The sequence below is a fragment of the Varroa jacobsoni genome, unplaced genomic scaffold (assembly GCF_002532875.2).
Source record: "Varroa jacobsoni isolate VJ856 unplaced genomic scaffold, vjacob_1.0 scaffold_374, whole genome shotgun sequence".
Classification (NCBI taxonomy): Eukaryota; Metazoa; Arthropoda; class Arachnida; order Mesostigmata; family Varroidae; genus Varroa; species Varroa jacobsoni.
Window position 1 is genome coordinate 187,262 of NW_019213276.1, and position 18,741 is coordinate 206,002.

The 18,741-nt window shown below is 40.9% G+C and overlaps 1 protein-coding gene across 14 annotated transcripts in view; it reads right to left on the minus strand.

Moving 5' to 3' along the window:
• The window catches only part of Esyt2 (extended synaptotagmin-like protein 2), an 80,732-nt gene that overhangs the window by 52,281 nt on the left and 9,710 nt on the right, over positions 1 to 18,741 (minus strand). For 2 of the 14 annotated variants that reach the window (XM_022832167.2, XM_022832163.2), the window contains exons 1-2: positions 14,894 to 16,869; positions 2,431 to 2,463 (exon numbers count right to left, since the gene is read on the minus strand). The gene's annotated coding sequence lies outside the window, so the exon portion shown is untranslated. Of the gene's footprint in view, positions 1 to 2,430; positions 2,464 to 13,353; positions 16,880 to 18,741 lie in introns of those variants that run through there. The other 12 variants (XM_086968037.1, XM_086968035.1, XM_022832170.2 and 9 more) reach the window with 9 other exon arrangements.

An 18,741-nucleotide genomic window follows, 5' to 3' on the forward strand; every position in this document is an offset into this window, starting at 1 on the left:
ACGAAGATGTCACTTTTAAGGGACAAAGATATTTCGTCAGAGACAGTATCCGCTATTTATGCATTCATCTTTACATATAGACAATAAATTAGTTGTTGTTTGTACCTAAATAAATTTTCAGTTATCAGATAAACCCGTATACACATGTCGATAGCTCATCTAGCCAGTTACAAAGCAGACGTACATTGTAACCTTTGCTTCAGTTCTCATTTAGATTACACTTTCGAAGTTCCCCGTCCAAGTAGAGCAGACATCGTCTGAACTCCTGCGCCAACAAAGTCGCTAAATACGCATTCATGCCGCTACAACCGAACAATATTTTTTTTCATCTGAGTCAGTCAGCCAGTCCCTATATATCCTTTTGCCTTTCTTTCCCCACTCTCTCTTGATGAGGCTTCACTACGCGCATATTGGTTTCTGCAAGGGTTGTCCGTTCATCTGTCCACTTGCCCCAGCTTCGTAAATCTGTCGCGATTTCTCTCGTATTAAAATGCGCGATTATATTAATTGAACACCGATCTAGAGCGTCAACTTTCCCTAGAGGCCCGTAGACGGCGTTGGATGTTCGCATCCACTGCTATTTTCTGCTCAGAAGTAATGTCGAACACCACGGTGACGCTGTGACAACACCAACGCCTGCCAAGCTTCATACGAGTTTGCCTATTGGTGAAGGTGATCATCACCAATCAATGAGAGATTCGAATACGTTCACAGTCGAAATTCGGTCTGTTTGCGGCGTTTCTAACGAAAAGGATACTACTAGCAGATGTAATTGTTATGCATTAGAGTTAGAGGCATCACGCCATCGACGCCGAAACGAAAGAAGCCCCTCGGCGCGCCCGCTTTCATGTAAATGAATCGAGACAGTGAAACGGGGCTGTTCGTTGCAGCTAGAGCCACGGCTGTTTGTCCTTCGTCTAAAAGAAGGAGAATATGACGGAAGTTTTTTCCCGTAGAGAAGCTTGTCGATGATTTACAGACCGCGGCGGCCTCTATTTCCAGCGACTCTATCATCTTCAGAATCCATTTCCCACTTCGACACCCAGACAATCCTCCAGGGCCATCATTTCTGGGTAGTGAGTCCTAACATGGTACCATCGTTTGTCAGTCCTACAGGAAGTTCTGATCTTCTTGCAACGCACGCAAGTATGAATAAGACAAAATACGTGGAAGAAAATCATTGCTTCTGTAAAAAAAACAGCGCAGCTCTACATACACATTTCTGTCAGATTATTCAATCGGAACAATCAACCTTTGCTGCGTAAATAAAACTCAAAAAAGGCTTTTCACAGCCCACAAGTTCAATTGCTGGGCAGTCCGGCTTCATACATTATCAGTAAAGCGAAAATAATCCGTGAATTCTAGCTCGCCCGTTCCAGGAGTTGTCGTTTGACATTGGCTTTTGTCGAGCCGTCATATATATATATATATGCCATAAGACAACATATAAAACCTAATATGCCAAGACGTTGCTAATGTATACATTTCAGGTAATTGGCAGAGGTAAATTAATTTGATTAAAAAGTCTCATCTCTACAAATGCTGCGCTCCATATCTAGCATGTAGGTAGAAGTAGTGAATTCGTGTTTCTGCTATATATATATAGTACGTATGTTAATTGATTGATGGTTTTGCCTTCCGGACAAATTATTATCGTTGTGCCTGAATGGTTTGGAAAATATGTTTCTCGCCGACGAAAGTCAGCATCCGTACTCATGTTTGTTGTATGTATGTATGTATGTATGTACATGATTGTTGCTATTTGAATAACATTTGCTTAAAAGACATTAACAAGTGTTCATCTGGATCGGCTATGTTGTTATTATTCATTACTAGATCGGGTAACTCGGTTCGGTATCTCATCGCTGTTCCACTGTGTTATTAAGGTATGCTCACTGGCAAAATCGCTTGAATGAGTTCCAGCTTAGGTCATCGTACGGGGGCGAGTACGTATTTTTCACGCCAGCGAAGACACTATCTGAAGCAACGGTAGGTTTGGCGTTACCTATAATCAACGTGTGGCCAGGTGATTTATCATTCTACCCAGTCCATCAATCGTTGATAGTGATCGAGAGCCGGCAAATGTCACCTATATCCGACCTATACGGTCCCAAATTTGAAACAAACGCTGGTAAAATCTAAATCCGCTCAAACAGGAATCGCTTATATTTTTCTACGAGGCATTAAATAGTGTCAGCCAATTCGACCTCGTTGGTGGATTTGATGATCCAGGCTTCGATTTACGTGTAAAAACGTTGGTAGTAAAATTACAGAAATATGATAATTGACCAACATTAAATAAATATGGCACGATATTGCGAGCTCAACCTCGGCTTATCGCGTCAAAGTAACATATTTGTTTGAAATTGAACTGCCGCGTCACTGCAAGAAGCAGTGATTTGTTAATAAGTCTTAGTACGCAATACTCACCTTCGATGTAGGCTAATATATAACAGATCTTACCTGTAAAACAAAGGAATAATGCGTTCTTAGCCATTAGGTACAATACCGAAATAATAATAGGTTTTTTTTTCCACAGTAATAATGATATACCTTATCGGCAGATTTGTAAGCACAGGCCTGCATCACTTTGTGTCTGTTAGTCCGATTAAAATTGCTTTCTTTTATTCAACAGTGATACCTGCCGCAAGATGGGTAAAACAGGACCCACTGGGCAATGTAACACAACTCTAACAGGTCTCAAAAGACCTTTTTCTGGAGGATAAACATTAACATAACTACAATCAATCGATTTTGCTGAATTACAAACGAGCTGCCGAATGAGCGTTTTATAATAATTAAGAAGGTTCAATCATCTTGTGGTAGAAACGTTCATCTGTTTTGTTGCCGCTTGTGTACTTCAAATGAGTCCTTTGACTTATAACGTTTTGCCTTCGACAATAAGGGCCCTAAACAACATATGTTAGACACGTTGCTATTGATATCAAGATAGCAACAATGGCGTTATTCCAGGCGCCCGTTGTAGGCGACCACAAGCCTGACGCCAATCGAGACGATTAAATGAACAATTTATGCCGTCGACGCCTTTACGGGTCAATAGATCTGCGGAGTAATTATACCAAAATATTTAGATAACGCGATACACGGCCATTTACACATATACGCGTCATTTTAATTGTGGTAACACAGTGTCATCATTTGAAGACTTCTAGGAGTGAAAAATAGTTTCACTCTGTGAGGCTCACACATAGGCCTCGTTGTGAACCCTGCGCTGTTTTTTGCTGTGTAAGTAGGCCTCAGGTGATGGCACATAGATGTTGGCCCACTCAGGGAAGCAGGCAAGATGTGTTGGTCAGCGTAATCATTACAGATGGCCGGTGAGGCTACTACAAATGACAACCTGGTCAACTTCTGGAGGAAACCCAGCTGCTTGGCGCCATTCCTTTTCGAGGTGGATGTTACGAACGTTGACCCTATTACTCCCTCATAATTTCAGGTACTCCGTGCTTTTACCAAGTAGTAGTCAAATAAAACCTGTTTTACGTAACGCACACAATTGCTATAGGAGGCCTCAACTGAGAGAAAGTATCTACATAAGTAGGAGATTGAACTAAGAACATTTCCTATCAGGTAAATGGGGGGAGATAGAATTGTTAACATAAATTCAGCCCGTGATAGCGGCATGTAATCAATTAGAACATAACGGTTTGTTAGATCCCTTTCGGTGTACGTTCACATGGATGAATCTCGGGTAAGACCTTCTTGTTTCAAGCCTATTACTACATTAAGTAAAAATGTGATCGCATGACAAATCCTGACAATTACATAGTAAACCGTGTCAAATAAATCATAAAGACATCAGTAGAACCGGTAAACGAATGAATTACCTTTAATTTTACTTGTTCGCATTAGTGATTAGAGCCGGGTGATTGAATTTCTTCAAGGGATTTAACACTCAGTTCAGACAATTCGATGCAATCATATCTATAACATTCTTTAAGATATATATATATAATTTACCTATCCGTTCCTTTAAATACTTTTAGGTAACTAAAGACTACAGGCAAAACATGACAATGAATTCATTAGAGACCAATGAGAAATCAGCAGCAAATTGTGATAAATACATGCAAGGCAATGTGTATCTGTATATATCGGTATCTAAATCGGGATTTTTTTTATCAGTTGCGTTAAGACTGTACGTAAATAAAAAAAAAACATTTCAACGATTTTAAATATACTACAAGTCGTAACCCTAATGGTTATGCTTACTTAATGTAATACTCACTCACTGCTAATTCGAAAGAAAACCTCTTTTTTTTTGGAAGAAGTAACGTCTCTTTCATTAAATATTATATCTGTATCGAGGATTAAAAAGTTGACCGTCACAGAAAAGCTGAATACGACTTACCCCTGAAAGGACTGAGTTGAAATAATACTAGTTCATTCTATTCAGAGACTTTTACGGCGTGTATCTGAAGTCATCGTAAACAATCCGTGACATTTTAGCTTCAGTCGCATAAAATTGTTTCGAAAACGATGACGTTTCGAACGACGATGATTAAAATTGCTTTTTCGGACGGCAGCGATCAATTTCAGACTCCCGTCGCGAATTTTGCCTCTTACGCAGTCGCCTACTAATTTTTGGCACGGTACACTTTAGATTTCGGCTGATCAAGAGGTATATGACCTTTGTGGAAATTTGGCCAGCGTACGAAGGTTAAATGTACGAGGTCGTTGTTTTGTTTTGGAAAAAAAACGGCTCTCATCGCATGAACGAATGTCCATTATGACAAACAGCGTATAATGAGGCCTATTCCTGTATTTCGTTTAATATAAATAGCTATTTTTTGCAACTGGACTTTGCGGAAACTCTATAGAACAATATCTATATTTTCGTAACAGCTACATACCTATTCTCATATTTTTTTTTTAAATTTATTTTTCATTTATTATGTAACACTCGGAAAGCTTTATTGCGCAATATAGTGTACTAGCCATTATGATAATCTATTCTTATATCGACAAAAAAATCCTATAAAGAGCAAAAATCAGTTTTTTCTAACACAGGTGAGCTATCTGGATATAAGTATCATTCAAATAATACTAGATTTTTTTCGCTTACGCTACCTCTATCCACACTGTCTACAAAGGGTTGACCACGTTTTAGTTTAACATATACGTAATACTTTATGCGCCTTAAATGCCAGTACAGCCAGCTGCAGGTAGCAGGCATTATACCAAAGAGCCTTTTTCATAGCTGGACGCCTTCAGGATCCACAAGGACGCATGAGGAGAGTCTTTGCTACTTTCCGTGACATGCTTCTTGATGCACTAATGGTGCCAGAGTACATTGTCACGAAGCAACGATGGTAAGCGTTAGATGAACGTCGTATGCCGGGCTTCGCTGCGGGAATCTTTTGGGAGTGTCAGTAACGGGGTATAATCAACACACGACTAGACGTGAAGTTCCCTCGATTACTTCGATATGCTGATGCTGAAGAAGACGTAGTGCCGGACTAACGACTTTGTTGTAGGAACCAAAGTTAGTAAAATCTGTTTCTTTCGCCTTTGTTTACGATTTGAAGCGGCCGCGCTGAAGCTGATGACACTAGCAAATTTGCGCCGTTGAAAAAGGAGTAAAGTTAGAGTGGGTGGAAGAAGACTGCTATTAATTAGCATAACAGGTGTTTAGATGGGTAAATCAATAGGGCTAATGTAGCGGGATTCATTCGATAGAAGATAGACGGGTTTTGTGCAGAGTACGCCAGCTGTGGGTGTGAAAATCGAATGGAAACACGATCTCTGTATTCAGAAAACGGACGTAAAACCTGCACAAATGTATTAGAAGTATCTAGATAACCGCTAAAACACGTGTTCTACTACGCATTTATTTTGAAATTAGTTAATATGTATTCCTTAAAAATATCTGCGATTTAACTTTTTCTATAGGGGCTTTCTGGTACTCCGACGATATCCGACTGTGAAATCTGAACTATGCTTCTATCTGAACTATGCAGTAATCTTTATCAGTATTGAAGCTTTACTTCCTTAGTGCATTGTATGAAATCCTTACTCTGAGTCAAAAGATTAAATCTTCGTTATAAAATGAGCAAATAAGTGCTGATATCTCTAGTTCAATTGAAATTCAAGCTTAATCTCTCGAGGCATTTCCAAATGCAGGGATTTCCAATCGATCGCAATGACTAGTAAGTCTTGCGTATAAACGTACGTCAAACCGTAAACACGCACTATGTAATTGCGTCAGCATCGCATAGACATGCATCACATGCAATATGTCGTACGCTCATTAAATCCCATTTGTCCGCATCAAATATGGGAAACGTTCCGATGCGTAACAGCCGTCGCGGGTGGGTCTGACGGGTGAATGCGAAGTTATATGCTTCTACCAACTTGTCCCAGACCTATAACGACGGTTTCAATGAACACGGAATTAACACACCCATAAAACCGCGTCTCGGTTTCTCCTTGTTCGTTTTTACATCAGTTCACAAACGAGTCCTTTAGTACATACGTGCGGTTCCTCAAACAACATATGATGGACAGCTTGTGTCATTAATGACAGTGATTAAGTAAGACATGCCATATCACCGCGTGCGTGTGCCGTCCTTCGGTCACATGACGGTGACACGAATAGCGTTATTGCATAAAAGAGTGTTTGTAGATCTAACAGTGCGCAAAGGTTGGAAGTTCCGTCATTTTTGCATTCAACTGCCGTAGGAAGAATCAAACTCCTCCCCTAAGGCCTCGTCATAATCATATGACTGTTGTCGATTTCAGTTCACGCCTCTGTCTATAATATTATCGTCATTTTATTTTACTAGGACCACGTGAATCATTTGTCGTATGATTGGCTTTATTCTATGACAAGATCACAAACTGGTTATTACAAATCAATTCAATATTTTAATAATAAAAACCTGGGAATTCGCAATTGGAGTTGCGGCCAGTACACGTATATCTGCCGAACTGCTGAAGTCAATATTGACAATAATAATCCTATAATAACATATGGGAATTTTATTTGATGTGCTTCTGGCCTGCAGGCCCTCCATGTGGTAAGGCACAGAGGTTTCCACGTCTAACTAAACTGCCTTTTTTTCCGGTCGGTAAAGATTGTATTCTAATGCTTTGCAGTGCCAGAAGCCTGGCTGACTTGGTAGAAAGTACGCTTTGTAAAAGGGTCCCAAATTGCTGATAACTCCATATAATGTATATAGCAAAAAATAGATGCTCATAAACTTGTTATTTTCACACAATTAGGTGGGAATGATCGGTTGTTGGTCCTATAATATGGTAATGGTCCTATAAGAATAATGCTGCAACCCCTTCGTTATTCTATAAAGTCATCGCTTATGTAGGCACACAGCGCAAAAATGCCCTCTAGTAGCAACAACAACAACAGCAGCAACAACGGTGCACATCTAAGTCAAAATTTGCCTCAAGGCTTGAACGGTTACAACGTTATTATTCGTTGTGCCATATAATGTAGGACTGAAATTATGCCTGGGCTGCTAAATAATCGTATAGAATGTATGTGTACCAATCAAAAATGATAGACAACTATCTGCTTTATACTTGACCTATCAATAGCAAGGGCAGCCCTACCCTTGTAGCCAGATTTGCTACATATTTGATTTTCACTGCCCATTCCTGCTTATTCGGTTCACAAAAATTACAGGAGGCGGTGGAAGAATTGCTTCGGAAGAAACTGGTTTGTGTTCGGCAATAAAAATGCTACCTTCTGGTTCATGCCAAGCGTTTAATAACCTCTGGGCTTGGCTTTCATTAACTTTCTTGTGCTTAGGACAAAAGTGGCCTTCACAGGCTCCATCTTTGTGATGCGTGCTGCATGGCGTGGCCCGACGATAGTTGTCCTTAGGCTTTCCAAGCCGAGCAAGCTGCAGCAGGAAGCCACCTGTCAAAAGGGCACATCTTTCCCAAGAGCATACCATTAACTTCAGTAGCCCTGCAGTAATTCTTGAGTAACAGTACATGTTTTACACGCGCGTTCTCGCAGAGGTCATGCGTTACGCACATGGAGAATGTTTCTTTATATACAGAAAACATATGGGTGATGAATTGCAGAGAGTATCAGTGACAACGACCGTTCTTTGTTTATAGGCCTTAAGAGACAACACGTTTGTTGGACGTTATGGATTTTCGTGGCCGAACTTGAATTGCTGCAGAATTTAACCACATCAAGCATATCTCGATTCAAAAAGTCCTTTCGATTCTTTTGTACGGTTTTGCTGTACATGAAAATAAAGGAAGGTCGTATACAGGCTGCCTTTAAATCTCATTATCTAAGCCAGACAGAAAACCATGTCAAATACGAATTAAAAAGTAAATTTCTACAAAATATAAACGCTTATTTATAACAGTAGCATCGATAAGATTCGATGGGCTATTTATCCTCGAACAAGTTAACTCTTAGTTTTTATCTTCTTGCACCTAAGTGAAATTCACAGAATCATCGGCGGCTAGAAAATCCCATTACTTAATGTAATCTATAAGCAGTTTTGCAACATTACTAGCTAATTTTACGTCTATAACGGAACAGATTTTCCGACGCAAATGATACTTAGAACTGCATGATGACGTAAAGTAAAAAAAAAATGTGTATTTACAAAGTAGAGCAATAAGCAAACTTGAACCTCCTGCTGTGTCAGACACGTTTGCTATGCATAGCTTATTTATAATTGAAAATTCTATAAAAATCTAGCATATTAATCAAAATGTCTCCCCGAAATCATATGATCTTCCACCACTTAAGTCCAACGCCAGTGCTCTTCAATGTAAAAACTACCCGCACTGCTCTTTCAGCCAGAATGTGTTATACTACATCTTTTCGCGCCACAGTGGAACCACGAGACATTGATATTCACTTATAATAGATAATAATAATAATTATTTCTGCTTATCAAATTGGCGCTATAGTCGTCTGTCATTGACGGTAACTCGAAGCGTGCGGTGGCGCCCAGCGACTTCGTTCTACCAGACCGACCTGGCCGTCCGATTAACCTCACCGTCCCCCTGCTTGACCCCTGGCTAGAAAAAAAGACCATATATTATAAAAAAGAGACTGACATCAAAATCTAATCCAATTTATCGTTAAACAAAAGGTTATGAATATTATTATTATTATTATTCAGTGGAAATTAACTAAATTACTCAAAATCCGTAGCATACGCATTGTATAATTTGTATCGGTTTTTCAAAATTTCAGACTTCCCAGCGGAGAAGTTTACCGCACGCCTAAATAAGTGCTTTGAGTATTATGGACATTATTGGAACCGTTAGCCATTTACCGCACATTCTGATCGTATGTGCGATCGTACGTAAGTACTCTGACATGACAATTTCAAGAATTTCCAACCTGTCGATTTACTGGCCCAGTGGCTGTATCGTACGAGAAATAGTAGAAAATCTGTTACTTCCGATACTTCCATTGAAAAGAACAGTGACGTGGGACTGGTAGCTCGCCATACGATCCAATATGCTTTGTATGGGGGAAGTACGGTTGACAACCGTATTTCCGTAACATCATTTCAGTATTCTATCGATGGTATTTACTACATTGTGGCAGGGCTTATTTTTTTCCGTTTATCATTCTACGACAACGATCGCTGTAGCTTTTTATGCTATATATACATATATAGGCAGGACATCGTTGTATCCATCGGCACGTTGTTGAGCGGTTGAAGAAAATCGCACAGTATAATTAGTGGATTTTCTGTCGTCTGTTCTGCGCCAACAAGACACGACAGCAGCAGAAGATCTGATGTCAGACTCCACTGAAGCAAAGTAACAGCCGACGTAAATGCACCGTTTCTGACGTTCAAGGTCACCGCTCCTTTCAGTGTTCCTTTAAGATCCAGAGCCACTGTATTAAAAGGAAAATATACGTAAATAAAAAAAGCTAAAATCTAGCAATTTTCTAATACATAAACACATAAGAACTGTCTTACATAATTTGCGATTCAGTTTGAAATTGTGGGATACGAAAACATATTTACTGAGAGGAGCTATATTTCGTGTTATTCGACCAGAGGAAAATCTACTTGGATAACGAATTGGTATTTCTTGTAGCATAGCGAAGCACCGTGGTCATACGCTGTACTGGCCCGCTAGTATTTTATTATAGGAATAATTCACAAACTTGTAATAGTTCTCAAGTAATACACTATTGGAGACGAATACCAAGTGATCCAGATCTAAGTACAAAGACAAATTCGGGACAACTGTGGCCTTTTGATTGGCCTTTTGTTTCTGAAGAGAAACCCCAACGCGGCGTCAAAGTCAGATCACGTGCGCACTCAGCAAAAGCAGCATTGTACCTCCGATATAAGCACTAGATACAAACGGAACAACAATTTAGAACAAATGAGAAAAGCCCAGTCCTAGATAATAACAGTGTCGTAATAAAACGTTGCGGCCAAAAGCGTCATCAGCTATTCGCAAGCCAATGTTCGACACACCCGACTGTGATCGCCACTAACAAGGCTGTTATATAAATGGCAATCCTTAACAAGTCGAATTAAGGACGTCGATTACACGGACTGGGTCTCGTAAATACTTCAGCAAACATACAGTATTAGCCGTTATCTTCAATGAAGAGTTCATCTATAGTTTAATACCCATAACGATAACGATACGGAGACAATCAGAAAGCAGCTATTGAGTAGCGTAAATAAGCTAGACGAACCACTACGATATGGCGGCAAAACCTAGCTCAAGGCCGATTTTGCCAATACAATCGAAACAATTGATAACAGTCGATTGTTTTCCATATGGATATTGTAAGCTGCGACGAAAAATACGAAATCAATTGTTTTGCCTATGGGTGGTCCTTTTTGTATCCTAGGAGTGTCGAAATATATGATCGTATAACAGATGTATCTGTATTGTTTTATCTGTTGAAGGGGAATTTTGATCATTTAATATTGTCTAACTATCATACCATATTTGTCGAACCATATGTATAGGTGCATCATATAAATAATGATGACTAATGACGAAGCTGCCTCTTTTCGAAGTCTAGGGGCCTGCTGGTTTGTGTACTGGCGAGCGGACATGAAACCTGACAAGGTTCCATGGTAATCGTTACATGCGAAAAGTAACGCATATGAACTAGGGCGTAAAGAAATTGCAAACATTTGATGACATAAATGTCTACGCGTGAGAAATAAGCAGCTATCAATGTCAGCAGCTCTACCTATCGGACGAGTTTCGGAACATAGTACTTGGCAATCGTCGTTCGTCGAACTACAGGCCAGAGCTTCCCATGGCCGAACACGGACTAGCTCAACGTGAAACAAAACTCTAGGCAAGACTAAATTATTAAAACCTAGGTACAATCGAAAAGAATCTCACAATTTATTCAGACGGTAAAGTTAATCGAGCGGGTAACTTGAAAGGCGCGCACCGACCCTGTATTATGTAGCGCCGGCGACTAATATAACAAGCGCTTTTCTACAATATCTCTATATTTCCCTAGTCGGCTCGTTACATTGATCCAGGACGTTGCTAGCAAAGTTAAGTCGACTATCTTCCATTCAACTTCACTTCATCACAAAATATCGCTACTTGATATATCGCTTGCGAGACGCGTTTATGCCTATCATTGTACTCCAGTGATTTTGAGTTTCCTCTTCACAGATAAGTTTATATCTGTGTCGTGCTTTTCAGATTCTGAGAAGAGCATTTTGTCTATACAAGCAGAAGATAGCTATTGTGTGTATGCAACCGCGATACCGATCGTGGGGCGGTCGATAAGGCAGTAACATAGCTCGTATCATAAACGAGAGGTTTCGTGCTCAATTTTCGACATCTTTACGGGTCTCTTTCCCATAAAAGTATCTTTTCGTCTTTTAGAGATTGCGTGGCTACGAGGCCGAACCCAGAAACCTTAAAAGTTATCGAAAGGGATTCTGAACCTGAAAAGTATGACGCGTTCGAGGCACTCGAAGATCAGCCTAAAATACAGTCAGGATGGGGCAAAGGCAGACTTACAGTGACGGGAAGCGTACGTTTAGGAATGGGAAAAAATAAACTTCCGATTAGGAAAAAAAAATTTTTCATTGATACGGATTCTATTTTAGGTATGGATCCTCTTGCATTATAACTGTAAGCTTACTATTTCATTACTTGAGTCGTTTTCTATTGCAAGTCTACTCGCTGCAAGGCATACGATCGTGCCATTTATCTAGCCATGAGCATCGGCACCTACCGAGCTGTGCACCATGTCGCTGCGTAGATATTTATAAGTAAGCACACCAATAGCAGTATGTAAAATAAATCAATTCGTCTATGATTAGGCTAGCCAGGCTGTACGCAGACGATCAGTAAAATCAAAATACAGTATTTACTATTGCCACGTATCTGTGGCGCACGTAAGAAGACCTCTTGCTACCCTGATTAAATAGATGATAGTGTTATATATCATTTGCTATCAAAAATTCATAGTATTTTAAGAGAAAATACCTGGCCAGTTTAAAGTTATGTATTTATAAAGCTTAATATCAACAGCTTAACTGTACTATCAAAACAAATTGCTATTTTATTAGGGTCAAATGTGATACATTAAGAAAGATAAGGTTGTCAACAAATCTCTTGGTCCATTTGCACGAGGGCACTTGCTTCGCAGAAACAAAGACGTTGCTTATCTTTAATAGAACATTTAAATCAGACGTGCATTTGGCGTTTATCGGGGAACGATTTCTGTCTAACTGAACTCGTTTTCGGCAAAACAACACATGTTTTAAGGTATCGGATTGATTGACTGATAATATTTAGTGCTAATTTGGGATGTGCATTAGGGAAGCGTTCTCTTCTGAGAGCGCAGCTGTCACAACGTACGCAATCATGCAGAAACGCAGACGGAGTGCAACAAAGCACAGAGGCCAGCGAGCTAGCCGACCTGTTGTTCTGCTATATATAGATTATTGTGATCAGGATCACTTTTGTGCTTATTAAAATTATGAATAATGAACGGTTTGATTAGGGGGAATGAACCAAGGACTTCCTCACTAAAGAGGTCTACTTTTGCTGATTAGGTTCGAATCCATATGTTCCGTGTCGATGTCTTATCACGCGTAACGCTTCGTAAATATTCGGAAATTCGGGCCATACAATCATCAATCGTATAAAAAAACGCAAAAAAAACGCAAAAAAAATAAGGATCATAACGCCACTATCTTACACATTTTGGCTAATTGCATTACTTTAAAGGCTCTCCAGAAAAAAAAAAACACTCCCACCCGAAAAGGACATTGATCGTCATTGCGGCGCCCATATATTTATGTACAAACGGCGTCTAGTGACCTGGACGAGATCTCCAACACAGGATTCACACTTAATTTTACTCACCTCTAGAAACCAAATGGTCCGGTTTTTTTAATTAAGCCATTTTGTCATTGCAGCAACGTAATCAAGCTCATTGGGTTTAGTCGGAACACGTATAACGCGAGCTGTTTGCTCGCCAAAGTATCGGTTATGTCATTGCGTACTCTCATTACCAATAAGCACATCCATCATCGTGACGCTCGCCGTGGCTTTTTTTTGTTATTTGCATCCCCTATAAAAGGCACGTTTTTACATGCTGGGTCCACATGCGTCTTGAGCAAGCTGCAGTACCGTTCACGTATGTTCTATCAAGCCCAAACGTATTCAACGTACTCAAAGGGGAACAGATAAAGCTCGACAAACAACGACCATCCGCTAGAAGCAATACACACGTATTGCGTATATCAACAGCAAGATGTCTATTGGCCAACTGCTGTATAAGCGTCGCAATGTGACAAATTTTTTTCGCTAATTCTCTATAGAATACGAACACTTTTCGCTTGCAGATTAAACACAAAGGGCTTGTAGAGATTAAAGTTGTTTTTCTATTTCACTCCTTTTTCTCTGGCTTAATGTATCCGTATTTTCATATAACACTCACATATCGTCTATGGACAAACACCGTTATATCGAACCGTTTTTATATTTCTGACTAACACTATTCGCTGTCAACATGTGTAATGGGTGGTTGATGATGATGGCCCAATTTCGGTACATTATCTGTTGGGGCTGCTATCAGTCAACTTGCGTTCGGAACTTCCATTCATTGACAAGACGTACTTAGGTTGTAACCGTCGCTTGAAATTTACTCTGTGACAATAGCTGAAGGGGAGGACAGAGGTCCCAGTGCATGGGCGATATTTTGTATGTTCATTCAGGCCGATAGGGGAAAAGGAAACTTGGAGTGAGGGTCTAGTTTGCTTTTTATCTTTGTTTTTGCCCACGTCAAAGACCTAAGGGACGGCCGATAAACGAACTGGGCTGGCTTGCGTTTCGCGCAAGGCGTTCAAGCGCAAGCAGACATTCGGTCGCAGAAACACGCCCTTGTGGGTTACGGTACAAATGTAAAATTCATGACCAGAAGCTTTATCTAATAATGTGTAGGACGTAACTTATAACTAAGCACAAACTCCTCATTACTGCCGATTAACTTTTCTAGCCTAGAATTGAACTGTCCATTGCGTGTGATTTCACAGTGCGCATCCAAAACTTGAATCATCTAATCATCTCCATACAAGGCCTTTCGCTTGTCCGCGCTAGGACGTCAAATAGCCAACACTGATCTAATTAAGCTTGGTAGCTTTACCTAGCGACTTGATCAGCTCTGAGGTGTCCACGCGATTTATGTCGTGTTGTTGTCGTCTCTCTGCTCACTCCGTATAACTTTTGTTAACTGTCAGACATTAGCGAAATTGTCAGATATACTGGCGTTTTTCATACACATAAATTCTTTATAGCATTTCGTGGATAGCAAACCAGCACATAGATATGAACTGTTTGAACCTCAGCACTCTATCGCCTGAAACTAGCAGTAATCACCCGTTCTACAACCTGTTCCACTAACGTTTTCCGTAGCGTTTTGTTCTTTGGCCATTGTACTGTCGTTGTAGCGCGTTCTGCTAACGATACATCTTCCACAGCTCTTTAAGTAACAGAGGCTTCATTTCTCGCCAGCGGCTGAACGCTACTTATCCGACACCGATCCTATATACCACGAACGTATCGCCGTACGTCGTTAGATCTCGAAACTCGGATCTACGTCGCGTTTTGCTGGCACCGGCCCTCTATAAACAGAGTCAGTCAATATCAGTCAGGAACTTGCCACAGACCGCTGGGCTAGGCTATGTTTATCCCGTTCACAAACACACAGTTAGGATTGTTCACATTTCGTGTGCACTATAAACGCGTAACAAGCACCATAACATAGCTCAAAGTTCTCTTGCCCGATTTCGCTTCGGGCGTTCTTTACTAGTTCAATATAGTGATGCCGTCCGCTGAGTTGTCAAGCCCAACCTATGTAATTTATGAATTCCGATCGTTTTGATGACGTCTCCCCCGCCAATGTTTCTGGCGTAATCATTTATATCCATTTCTCGCTTGTGAAAAGTTTTCTACCGCCGGCTACAGCCTCTATCAAAGCCACTATTAACAAGCTTCTGCAGATCTATCTGCTCCACTCTAAGACTCCTTGAGTTCCTCGCTTTTCCATTTCTAAAAGCTCTCACATGTCAAACTACACTGTTGTGGCCGCTAAATTGACCCGCCTGACAAATGAATATACGAACGTCCGCACAGTCTGACGACGCCAGAGGATCTGACGCCGGCGAATCTATGCAACTTCGCTAACAACGTCGGGAACGTTCAGTAAGAGAGGCACTTCACAGCGGTCGTGGCAGCAGCCCAAACGCTAGTTGTCGTCGTCGTTGCTCTATGTCTCCCTTTTTGCTTTGGTTTTTTTATGGTACGATAGCGACATAGCCAGGTCGTAGAGACAGCCAGCCAACGGTGCGTATCGCTCTTCTGTCAGGCAGGCCACTGACTCGCACCATTGCGATCCAGCCACGGTGATACGTGCATCACCGGTATAGTAGAATAGTACTAGCAGTTTGCGTTATGTTAGCGTCGACGCAAACTGGTTTCACTTAAATCTAACAGAGGTGTAGGGGCAAAGCGGCGTATTTTTCACGCGACACACAATTTTCGTCTCGCACTAGAAGAAGCCAATCATTTACAACTATACTTCTCCAGACGCGAAGCTTGAAACATTGACACCGGTGCACCAGCAGCCACCGTTTCTGTAGCATTAATAACAGCATCTATAACAGCAATATCGATGCTATCCCTCCTGCTGCCATTATTGTTCCAGCGGAACCACTGATTGTTTCCCCATTCGGCTGAATCTTTCTGGCGATGGCCACCTCTCTCCATTCCGCCGACGCCGTTCCTCTCGCGAGGGCGACTTCGCCGATCGTAGTACTGTCACGCAACGTGCTTGTATCATCTAATACCCTGAACGCAGTGCGAAACAGCGTTCTGTGCCTGGCCGTTTTTGGTTTTGTTGATTTCAGAACCCAAAACCGTTAGTACGGTTGAGGGGAGCTGTGGCTATGTTACTATGCAACTCAACTGTTCGACAATATGGCGCTATTATTGATGTTGACGCTGTCGTTGCTACTAAAATGGCGCGTCTACTTTTCCTTTTTCGTCGGCAGAAACTAATTCAATTGGCGCAGCTTTCGCGCATATGAACACCAACTACCACGCTCAGCAATATTCGGCTCTAATAGTCCGCCCATAATTGAATCACAGCAGAATCGGAACTATTGCCTAGTTATTCTGATAGACAAGTTAGGTATTATTGTTAGGTTCAATACACTGACTTTGCCTTTAGTTCGCTTATTGATAGGCCGCATAAATAGTCTTCCCGCGTGCGTATCTTGACCACTTTCTTGCCTCCGCCATAGCTGCGGTTGCCAAGGTTGCTACATGTTTGTTCGGTGATTGTACCATGAAGACGGTAAGAAGGTTGCGTGAACCCACGATCCACGCTGTTATATTGCGACTGCCATTGCTCATGCGAACAATAGCCCGGCTGCAACGTGTACGTCGTTCGAACGCTGCACAGAGAAAGGGTCATTTGGAGAGGGACGGACGAGTTAACCAGTGGCAGCTCGGGGGAAGGATCTGTGCTTGGTAAAAACAGCACAGGATATCCACGCAGTTACGAACACGATACAGCTTTCAATGTGCGTATAGATGCATTTACGTCGCAAGGATGCTGTAGATCGGGATGAGATCTACAACGAGCCTGGTTATGGTAAACAAATTAGTTTCAATCATAGTATGACATAGGGTAGCCTCAGTAACCTAGGTAACTGGAATAGAGCTGAGAAGTTAGGACCGGGGAGCGGGGGTCTATCTGGATGTCTACGTCGGTCTGGGCGTAAGTTCGGAAAAATGAAAATAACTGGTTATTGAATAGGTCCAACAATACGAAATTACAGACGACGACCTACGTATGTGCCCTATATCAACTCGGACGGCGCGGAGCCTAGGTTGGGAATAGTTTTCTATTCAGGGCTACAAAGGCAGTGACTTCAAGGTAAATCTCTGATGCTTTTGCAGAAATTAAATAACACTTTCCTTTTTCTATAGACATGCGAAGAGAAAAATTCAGGCTTCTTTAGTCTTTTCGTTATATGCCTGGTCATATGCATAGAACCTCGCAATCTTAGATAAAGGGCAAGCTAGATACTTAGTGGCATGTCGAGATCGGCCTAGAATATTACTGGTCCTAGAATGTGTCCGTTATTTGAAACTAAATATGAATCATTTTATTTCAAGCTGTACATGGGAACTAAAGTCTAAAAGCTTCTCAACTCCAAAAAATAAATTTGTATTCTACTTAGTACTATAGTAGCATTTCGTTCGATTAGTTTGTGTTCGGTAGGTGCTGGTCACGGAAGCGTTAACACCTTCAATCAATGTGTCATATATTAACAATTGAGGACATATGTTAACAATTCGATATAAAATAGGTGCTTAATAACGTGACTGAGAAAGCTTAATAAGGATTCGAATCTTGTTCTTTGAAAGGGTATTTGTGGTGCGCGTAGAAATGACCATGGACGGGGGCTGACTATCGGGGTGTTTTCAAGCTCTTGTCAGCTCTATTGGCATTTAAACTATAACTAGTTTTAGTTCGATATGATAGAGAAGGCGGCTTTCGAGGGTACGCAGGCCACGCCACAGTTAATGTCAGCAGGCTGCAGTCGAGCGTTAGGACTGATATCAGGCCTCAAATGTTTGCGAGAATCCGTAGAATTTACAGTAACGTTGGGTGACCAAGTCGACATAGTACTAGCATGTGCGTTTATATAAAAATACTCCAATTTTAACACTCTATCTGGATATGACCTGACGCGAATCACACTAGCTAATTAGAAAGAGATAAAAGTTAAATTGAAAGTTACAATGGAGCAACATTCCGCCAACCGAAATCGTTTATACATTAGAATAGATGTTTACACAAGTTTTTACAGTTTGGGTTGTATTGCAGCTGACTAAATGCGCTTTTCTAGCTAACAATATACGTTATTTATTTTTGTGACAATTTTTTAACAAAATGAAAATCGAATCTAATACTACTCTTGATTCAACTTTCCTTTGACCAAGCAAGTTAGATCGGCAAAGGTTCACAGAAAACCGGCCAATCAGAATAGGCATTAAGTAGTGCTTTATGGAGCTGTGAATCCTGTTTCCATTGATGGCATTATCAAAATGGCTCTAATTACTTCACGTCCTAGTTGCGATATGGTCCTGAATCTAGTTTTCGTTTGTGCCTTCAAAGCACAGTCTCTTCGTTCCTTTTAGGGCTCCTTCAACCGATTTCTATTCGCAGCAGAAATAGCC